The 9,353-nt window shown below is 40.6% G+C and overlaps 1 long non-coding RNA gene across 1 annotated transcript; it reads left to right on the top strand.

The window, feature by feature from the left end:
- The first annotated feature begins 249 nt into the window (after positions 1-249).
- On the top strand, positions 250-9,100 carry LOC129619764 (uncharacterized). Its single transcript, XR_008698093.1, has 3 exons — positions 250-379; positions 8,331-8,432; positions 8,740-9,100. It is a non-coding gene; the product is annotated as an uncharacterized LOC129619764 (long non-coding RNA).
- The last annotated feature ends 253 nt before the right edge of the window (positions 9,101-9,353 follow it).

Below are 9,353 nucleotides of genomic sequence, written 5' to 3'. Positions count from 1 at the left end.
AGATTGATGGAAATTAGGTCATTTATTCAATGAATATTGCCCACTATAAACAATGCAATATTCAAAAGCAGTGGGGATATAAAGATAAAGACAATCCTTCCCTCAATAGTTTCAGATTGGTAGATGTGTGAGATTTGCACTGCCTCGTAATTCAGAGGATGCAGGAGGGAGAGGCTTTTCATGACCTGGTCAAACTGTAACCTCATCACCCCCAAGTGCTCTGAAATACCAGTATTTCCTGCACTGGACAGGTGACAAGGTCTCCCACATCTGACTATTGTTAATGCTCTTCACTCTGCCTTTTCTTTAACTCCTCATAACCTTTGTGAGTCACTCAGCGGTTCCTTGTGTGGAAGACTTCATTGTCTCTGAAAGACAGGTAAGCTGCTACCGTAACACATCATTCTGTTTTATTCTCTGGCTTGTTTTGTCCTAGGTCCTGAATCACCTTGAGAGAGGCATTTTGTCTTATCTTGTATCCTAATATAGGTTACATGGCTATATACATAGGAGGTGTTGAATTTTAACACAATTGAGTTACTATTTGCATCTAGAAGGAGGAACTGGGCTTTTGTTAAATTAGATTTAATGAAGTTCCCAAGGCTATGCCATATATAAAATACAGATAATTGTTCATGGAAAAGGAACATAGCTCAGGACTTTTGATCTAGTGCAGTTTGTAAGTTATTTATCAGTTTAGGATTTTCACAATCTCCAGAATTTTCTGAATAATGTTAAGTGGATTGTTAATTTGTATAATTTAATCGACAATGGTACAGTAAGTTTTTAGGAAATCCAGATAAATTCAATATAGCATGTATTTATAGAATATAGCACTTGAAATTATATATATTTCCTTCAGTTCTTTTAGTATTTTTTTCATACACAATTATTTTCATCTTATGCTATGTTGAACTATATGCTATGTTAGGTTGCTTTAGTCATATCTGACTCTTTGCAACCCTGTGGATTGTAGCCCACCAGGCTTCTCTGTCCATGGGATTCTCCAGACAAGATTACTGGAGTGGGTTGCCATGCCCTCCTCCAAGGGATCTTCCCTGCCCAGGGATCAAACCTGCAGCTCCTGCGCTGCAGGCAGATTCGGCATTGCTGAGCCACCAGGGAAGCCCATGTTGAACTATACTTACAGTTTATAGAACACTTTACAAAAGTTACTCAAGAACTTGATTTACTTTTTAGTTTGGTTTTTGCCAGGCCTTTACTGTTATTTATAAGACTTTCCAGTTTTCAAACACTAAACACAGAATGTAAAAATTTAAAATATTTCATGGTTGAATGATTTGTTCATATATGCCAAAAATCTTTTTTACTTTTTTTACTATCATTTATTAATACTTCCCCATATCTTTATTAAAGCAATACTTTATACAGTTTATCTCTACCAGTCATGTAACAATTAAACATTTACTTAAGAGCAATTTTAGATCTAAAGAAAATGAGAAGAAATAATAAATGCAAAGAAAGAATACTTTATATCCTAAGTGCCTTCCTAAATTATGAAACCAAAAATACATCCAAAAAACTTCATGCAAATGACCAGACTAGTAAATAATTTAGTTTTTTAAAATAAGTGGAAAAAACCAAAAACAAAAAGACCTTACGAAAATTCCTGGGCTCCGTAGTCGTGGCTCCCAGGCTCTAGAGCACAGACTCAATAGCTGTGACACGGGCTTAGCTGCTCCACAGCATGTAGAATCTTCCCAGATGAGGGATCAAACCTGTGTCTCCTGCACTGGTAGGTGGATTCTTTACCACTGAGCCACCAGAGAAGCCCAATACATTTATAATTTTTAAATCACTTTCTTGATCTTAAGTATCCATCTTTTAAATGAAAGATTTCGATGAACCTATTTGCAGGGCAGGAGTAGAGATGCAGACATAGTGGACACCGCAGGGCAAGGAAAGGGAGGGAGGAACTGAGACAGCAGCCCTGACACACACACCACCAGACGGCTAGTGGGGAGCTGCTGCATAACACAGGGGGTCCAACCCAGCACTCTGTGACAACTGGAGGGGTGGGATGAGGTGGGAGGGAGCTGCAAGAGGGAGGCCACATATGTATACTTAATGGCTGATTCACGTTGTATGGCAGAAACCAATCAACATTGTGGGCTTCCCTGCTGGCTCAGCTGGTACAGAATCCACCTGCAATGCAGGAGACCCTGGTTGGACTCCTGGGTTGGGAAGACCCCCTGCAGAAGGGATACACTACCCACTGCAGTATTCTTGGGCTTTCCTGGAGGCTCAGACAATGAAGAATCTGCCTTCAATGGGGGAGACCTGGGTTTGATCCCTGGGTTGGGAAGATCCCCTGGAGAAGGGAAAGGCTACCCACTCCAGTATTCCTGCCTGGAGAATCTCCATGGACAGAGGAGCCTGGCGGGCTACAGTCCATGGGGTCACAAAGAGTTGGACACAACTGAGTGCCTAAGCACAGCACAGCAACACAACATCATAAAGCAATTATCCCCCAATTAAAATATATAAATAAATAAAAGATTTATAGGAAAATCACCATCTTAAGTATCAATCATATAAAATATTTTAAGTAATAAGCAGGTACAAAGTGTAAAATAACAAAAGCCTTGAATTTGGGCTTACTCTGCTTTCTATAAAATAATAGTTTAGAATTGTTTTTCTGGTTATGAGTCATTGTGGTTTGAATAAAACTATTTTTATAAATTACTAGCAATCTATTCTTCATTCTATTTTTCATCCATCCTATTCCTTGGATATGATTTCTTAAATTATGAAAACCGCAATTAACAATTCACCCAAACATCGACTCCCAGGGACAAAGTGTGAAAATATATTAGGAAAGAACTACAAGGACATCCTCAGAAGATAGTGCTTTTGAATACAGAAACAGGAGCTCCCTTCACAAAGGACCGAGGGGATCTATTTGTGGTTTCACATACACATTTTGAAAGCCCCCAGTTGTAGTTTCAGTATCAAAATAATGAAGTGTCAATGGCATTTCTCCTCACAGTAAAGAATTAATTAAACAACCTCTATAATGATCTGGCTGCTAATAGTACTATTTCTGACATGAGACCCTTTTACCTTGGTTCTGAATTACATGAATCCTTGTGAATGCTTTTGTTATAAATACTCATCTTGCTTCCTCATGTGTGATATGAATTTCTATGATCATAGGATCACAATTATCTCCTTACTCCTTTCAAAGAATTTGTATAGCCCCTTTGATAAGAGAAACTCCAAGTGTTTTGCAAACACAACGTTTACCACAGCCAATATGAATCACTGCCCTTGTTTTATAAGAATAGCAACACCACCTTTCAGACAAATTGTCAGGCAACGAAAAGTCTTAAATCGCACCTAGAGACAAGCTGCACACACAGCAAGAAGTCCAAGTTCTGGAAATCATGTAATTTTTCTACTATCAAATACGCTTTGCTTTATGCAATAGATGCTTCCTTAAGGATTCTTATAAATGAAGAGAAATGAAGAGATTCTAATAAATGAAGATTTGTTTCCAAGTCAAATCAAACTTTAATGCATCCAAAGACTTATTCCATAGCAATGAAGTTTGATTAGTCATTGGGTTTTCAAAAGAGAGAAAATATGTACTACATACTTAAGAGAAAAACATTCACTTTGTGCCAGGGAAAACCTAAATTTGCAATTTCCTGAAACAGAATACAAGAATCACAAATTTCAGTGGTTAATAGGCTCAGGTAGGAAACATAACCAAATAGAATGAAGCTAAGTATAGGGCAAGAGGTGGGGGTGGGGCACCAAGCCCGCATGTGAGGGCTAGGCCCCACCCAAGAGGCGACTGCTGCTCGGATCTCAAACAGCCTGTGTGCGATATTTGAAAATACAACCCTATTTCACCATATCTTCAGTGTTTTCAAGGCACAACGGAAAGCAATAAGTGTATGTGAAATTTCTTGACATCCTAATTCAAAATCTTTTAAAATTACTGGACAGGAAAAATAGACCAATGTCTGCTGTCTAGATTAGAACTACAAGACACTACGATGTAATTCTCCTATTACATCAGAATGTAATTACATCTCCTATTAATTCAGAATGTAACACATTCCGAAAAAGGCAACCACCCAGAAGTTAACCCTTTATCTCATGGCAATGAAAGGAAATCTCAAGAGGACGTTTGGCCCAGATCTTCTATGAAGGTACATCTGTATCAGAACTAGTGTTGCACAACAGATTCACCTTGCTGTACACCTGAAACTAATACAACATTGTAAATCAATTACACCCCAATAAAATTTAAAAAAAAAACTACAGAAAATGTTCTTTCAATGAGCATTTGCTGCAAATGCCAACTCATGCCAGTCATTATGCTATATGATAGAGATAGGGCATTGAACAGGATGCAATGCTCCCTCTTTTGAAGAGCTTGGGGCTTAAGTCATCTTCTTGCACAGCTTTATGATTCCAAGTGGAAGGGTTGGGTGTTCACTTGCATAACTCTTCTGTCTCTGGTCCCATCCCTTCACTCTCTTTTCCCAGGGGACTAGGAGTGACTTCCCTGGTTGGTGAGTTGCTCAGAAGGACCTGGGAAAGTACAGGTTGGCTCCTCCTTCTCTGTCTGGGGGCATTCAAGTGATGACTGGCCTCACTGAGGAGAACAAATGACATTTTGCAGGATATATTCAGTTTGAGTGAGAGTTCAAAAACTATTTGTCCTCCTGTAAGCCATGCCTTCAGAATATAGTTTTAAAGGTTAAAAAGTTGAGGACAGAGAAGTTTGTCTCCTCTGTGTTCTGTTCTCTGTGGCTCCAAGCCAAGAAAGGATAGAGAGGTGCTAATTACTGGGTCCCATCAAAGTCTCAACAATGTCCCCAGAGGGTAAACCCAAGTGGAAAGTGCTGATCATTGTGAAGTATATCGTGCTGTGAGAACACACAAAGGGGGATCTTAACCAAGAATCGAAGAGTCAGAAAGGCTAGTAGCAAAAATTATGAACTATTATACATTTATCCAGGTAAAAGCACAAGCAAGCGTGGAAAGACCATTCCTGGAATAGAAAACAGCATGCACAGAGACACTGGGGGCAGCATGGCCATGTGGAAGGGTCAGCAGAAATTCAGGAGGGAGTGCAGGAGGACGGAAGCATAGAGAGAGTGGATGAGAGGCTAGGTGGTGAGGCTAAAGAAAGCGCAAGTTCTTCTGGCTTTCTGAGGATGTCTCTGAAGGGTTTTCAGTGGGAAAGCCACACAAGCAGATTTGTGGGTTCAAAAAATCAGCCTGAGGAAAAATGAAAGCTCAGTCTGGCTATAATATTCAAACAGGTTGACAGCAGCAAGGCGGGAGAGAGATGAACTAATTATTACTATAGGAATCTAGGTGAGAAGAGAAGGTTCCTATTTTAGGCGTAAAGAAGAGAGACTCAAGAAGTATGTTGGAGGCAAAATCATCCAGTCTCAAGGGACCTTTTGACCTCAGGATGGAAAGGTTCTCGGATCCAAGCAATGTCCCCATCCTGCCCTCTGGCTTCCCACAGCTGGCATTTCAGTGGGTCCAGTGCTAAAGTCAGCAGCTATCTAATCTGGTATCTGATCCTTTTTAGCTTGGTCAGAGATGATAATACACCTGGACTGACAGCTCTCCCCAGGGCTCTTGGTGGCACCACAAATCCCTGAGTCTCTTCCAGGTCCTTCTCATGGCAACCCAGGCTTAGTGGTCCACCCCAGTCTCTGTGCAGGGCTCATGAGCCCTCACTAAAACCAGCCCAGTGGTTCCCAACTTAACTGCTTCTTACTTCTCCTGGAGCAGTGGGTCAGCTGTCCCTGCATCCCCACTACCCAGGAACCCAGAGTGGCCAGAAAGTGGGGTTCATGCCCTGTCAAAGGAGCTCTCCATTTAATTTACTTAACAGTCCTCCAATTCTGAAATATGAACACATCTCTAATTTTTTATTCTCCTACTTCTGACTCTGTGTCAATCTTCTTTTTTGACAGAATTGGGATTCCTTCACTTCCTCTTCCTGCCAGGGCCTGCTCTTATATTAGTTGTGGTTTAGACACCAAATCTGGTTTTCAAAGTGAAAGTGTCAAGTACGCAGTCTCTCTGGCTGCAGAGGGAACAAGTTTTAAAGGAAAAAATCAAATAATGAAACATAATAACAGGTGACATTCATGGCATATTTTATAATAAGTCTGGTGAGCACTGTTGTAAGTGCTTATAGATTTAATTTCTTTAATCACCACAACAAACCCTAGTATATTCCCCACTGAGATGAAACTGGGGGTGGAGTGGGGCTGAAGAATTATGTCACATGTCTAGGTTGCATAGCTACTCAGTGAAGGAGGAGAGTTTAAAACCAGGCATTCTGAATCTTTGCAAAAAAATCATTTTCGTGTGATATAGTTCAAGTTAAGAGAAAAGGTATTTCAATAAAATTAGAGAGTCGGTGGGTGTTTCAAATGCTGCTAATCGGTCAAACTCCATATGGACTGTAAAAGGTTCATTTGACTTGGCAGTAAGAAAGTTAGCATTGACCTTGGTATTTTTAAGTATAGGGGAGAAGAAGGGCAGTTATCAGGGGTAAAAGAATAAAGGAGAGTTGAGAAATTAAGGAGGAGACATGATATCATTCTTCATGGGGAGTAACCATATATACGGTTGAGGAGGAGTTTCTGTTTTGTTTTGTAACTTAGGGGTAATTGAACATACTTAAATACTGATAGACTCTGATAATAAATAATAAAGATTCTGATGCTGGGAAAGATTAAAGGCAGGAGGAGAAGGGGACAACAGAGGATGAGATAGTTGGATGGCATCACTGACTCAATGGACACGAGTTTGAGCAAACTCTGGGAGATAGAGAAGGACAGGGAAGCTTGGCAAGCTGCAGTCCATGGGGTCACAAAGAGTCAGACATGACTTAGCAACTGAATAACAGCAAATACTGATAGGAAAAGAAATAGAGAGATGACCCAAGGTCAGAGGGAGTGATGAGAAACCTCTCTATACCTCATCAGAAGTGGCCCAGAGATCATAGAAGAGGTTCTCTTGCTTAGTTTAAGATCTGTACATGTGTGCATGCTAAGTTGTGTCCAACTCTTTGCAACCCCATAGACTGTAGCCCGGCAGGCTCCTCTGTCCTCAGAATTTCCCAGGCAAGAATACTGGAGTGGGTTGCCATTTCCTCCTCCAGGGGATCCTCCTGACCCTGGATTGAACTCAGGTCTCTTGTGTCTCTTGCATTGACAGGTGAGTTCTTTACCACTACTGCTATCTGGGAAGCCCTTAGGAGCTGAGATAAGCAAATTGTACAGCATAAATGTGAGGGAATGAAAGCAAATCCAAAATTCAGCAATGGCCTCTTTCAGAACTGCTTAGCGAAGACCCAGAGGCTTATCATAAGAACTGTAAAACTTATGGGGTTAAAAGTAATGAAAATAAAGACATGTAAGTAGCAGACCAGTGTCTTCATCCTCTTTTTCCTTCAAGAAGTAGAAGCCAAGATGGTTCAGAAATACACATATGAGTTTCCATTTGATAGACTACAAAGTTCAAGGCAGCCTTTGCTTTTGAAAGTTGTTGCTTTCCTGTTCTGGAAGACCTAAGGCTATTAAACCCAGTGGCAATATGCAAGGGGAAGGAAACCACTTAAAAACGGTGACAGTTCTCCTAATGGAAGCATTGTTCAAAGCAAGTGCAGTGGATAGTGCTCCTTGATTTTCCTACCAAAGCAGCCTTTACCAGAGAGAAAAAACTCTGACCTGAAGCTCATATTGGGCAAATATTACACTGCATTTTAGCAAGACCTTATTGAAAATACGTCCTGTTTTTTCTTATTAAGGCATGTTGTTTGGCATAATTACCTTCCTTTTTTAGCTGTACGGGGGTTCAAAGACATTATCCCTATATCACCATGATGCTCTGTAGGGTGTAAAGCAAGCCAAGAATGTGTAATGTAATTTATAAAAACTTCTCCTTTGGAAAGTTATTATCTGAGTTACTCACATTACTCTTAGCATTGATCGTTTTATATTCTAAATATTTGCATATTTTTCTGGAAAATATATTTCTTTTTATGTCCTGCCCCACATGTATTTTATATAAAGTAAGAATATCATAACTCTGGGTTTAATTAATTACCAGGTTTTTTTTTTTAAATCCTGCTCTTTTGTGTTATGTCTTATTTATAATTTCTAGGAAGAAATTTTAGCCAGAAAGGAAAAGAATTCCCTAGTAGACTTCACAGAAGTCACACAATTTCCTCTGCCATATAAGTAGTGCTCATATTCTGAGATTGCTTTCACATATATTTGTCCTTTGTAAGGTTATAATTTTGCTATGTCTTTTTCAAGTTACAGTCTTAAAAAGAGGGTGCTGTGTGCTCAGTCACTCAGTCATGTCCAACTCTTTGCTACCCATTTGCAGCCTGCCAGGTTCCTCATGGAATTCTCCAGGTAAGAATACTGGAGTGGGTTGCCATTTCCTCCTCCAGGGGATCTTCCTAACCTGCCCTTGGGATCAAGCCTCTATCTCCTTGCATTGCAGGCTGAATCTTTACCACTGAGTCATAAGGGAAGCCCAGAGGGTAACCCCTAGCATAAATTTTAGATCATGGGTAATTTTCTAACAGCAACCAAGTCTGCCCAGAATATCTTGAGAAAAATCTGCCCACTAAGGGCAATGATCTGGGACTTGCCTTGAAGCTGTGTGCGTGTGTGCAGCTCAGTCGCTTCAGTCGTGTCTGACTCTTGCAACCTTAAGGACTATAGCCTGCCAGGCTCCTCTGTCCATGGGATTCTCCAAGGCAAGAATACTGGAGTGGGTTGCCATGCCCTCCTCCAGGGGATCTTCCCAACCCAGGGATCGAATCCGCAGTGTCTCCTGGATCTTCTGTATCGAAGGCGAATTCTTTACCGCTGCGCCACCCAGGAAGCCCTTGAAGCTGCCACATGTTAGTATAAAGGGTACAAGTTAAAGGTAGGCAGACCTGCTTTGAATGACTCTGGACACCTTAAAGAGAGAGAATAATAAATCTATTTTCATTTCAAGGCACAGAATGAGATCTGATAACTTTTCATGTTCATGATGAAAAAAAAAAAAAAAAACTGACCAGCAAAAACATTTATTCCCTCATTCCACCTCATTCTAGACTCCTACCCTTGACTTTGCCATAACCAACGACAGCACAGTCTCCAAAAGGGTCATTTCTGATATCCCATTCTAGCTACCCTCCAGCCTGCCTTCTACCCACCTGCTTCAGGACTCCTACTCAAGTAACTCTTCCTCATCTGGATCCTCAGTTCATAGGCGTTAGCACTGTGTCCCTAGTTCCCTCTTCCCAAGTTAGATTTTCTCTCCCAGGACACTTTTCATTC

The sequence above is a fragment of the Bubalus kerabau genome, chromosome 9 (genome assembly GCF_029407905.1).
Source record: "Bubalus kerabau isolate K-KA32 ecotype Philippines breed swamp buffalo chromosome 9, PCC_UOA_SB_1v2, whole genome shotgun sequence".
In the NCBI taxonomy this organism is placed as follows: Eukaryota; Metazoa; Chordata; class Mammalia; order Artiodactyla; family Bovidae; genus Bubalus; species Bubalus kerabau.
The sequence above is the reverse complement of the archived record's forward strand: the minus strand, read 5'-3'. Positions and strand labels throughout refer to the sequence as shown.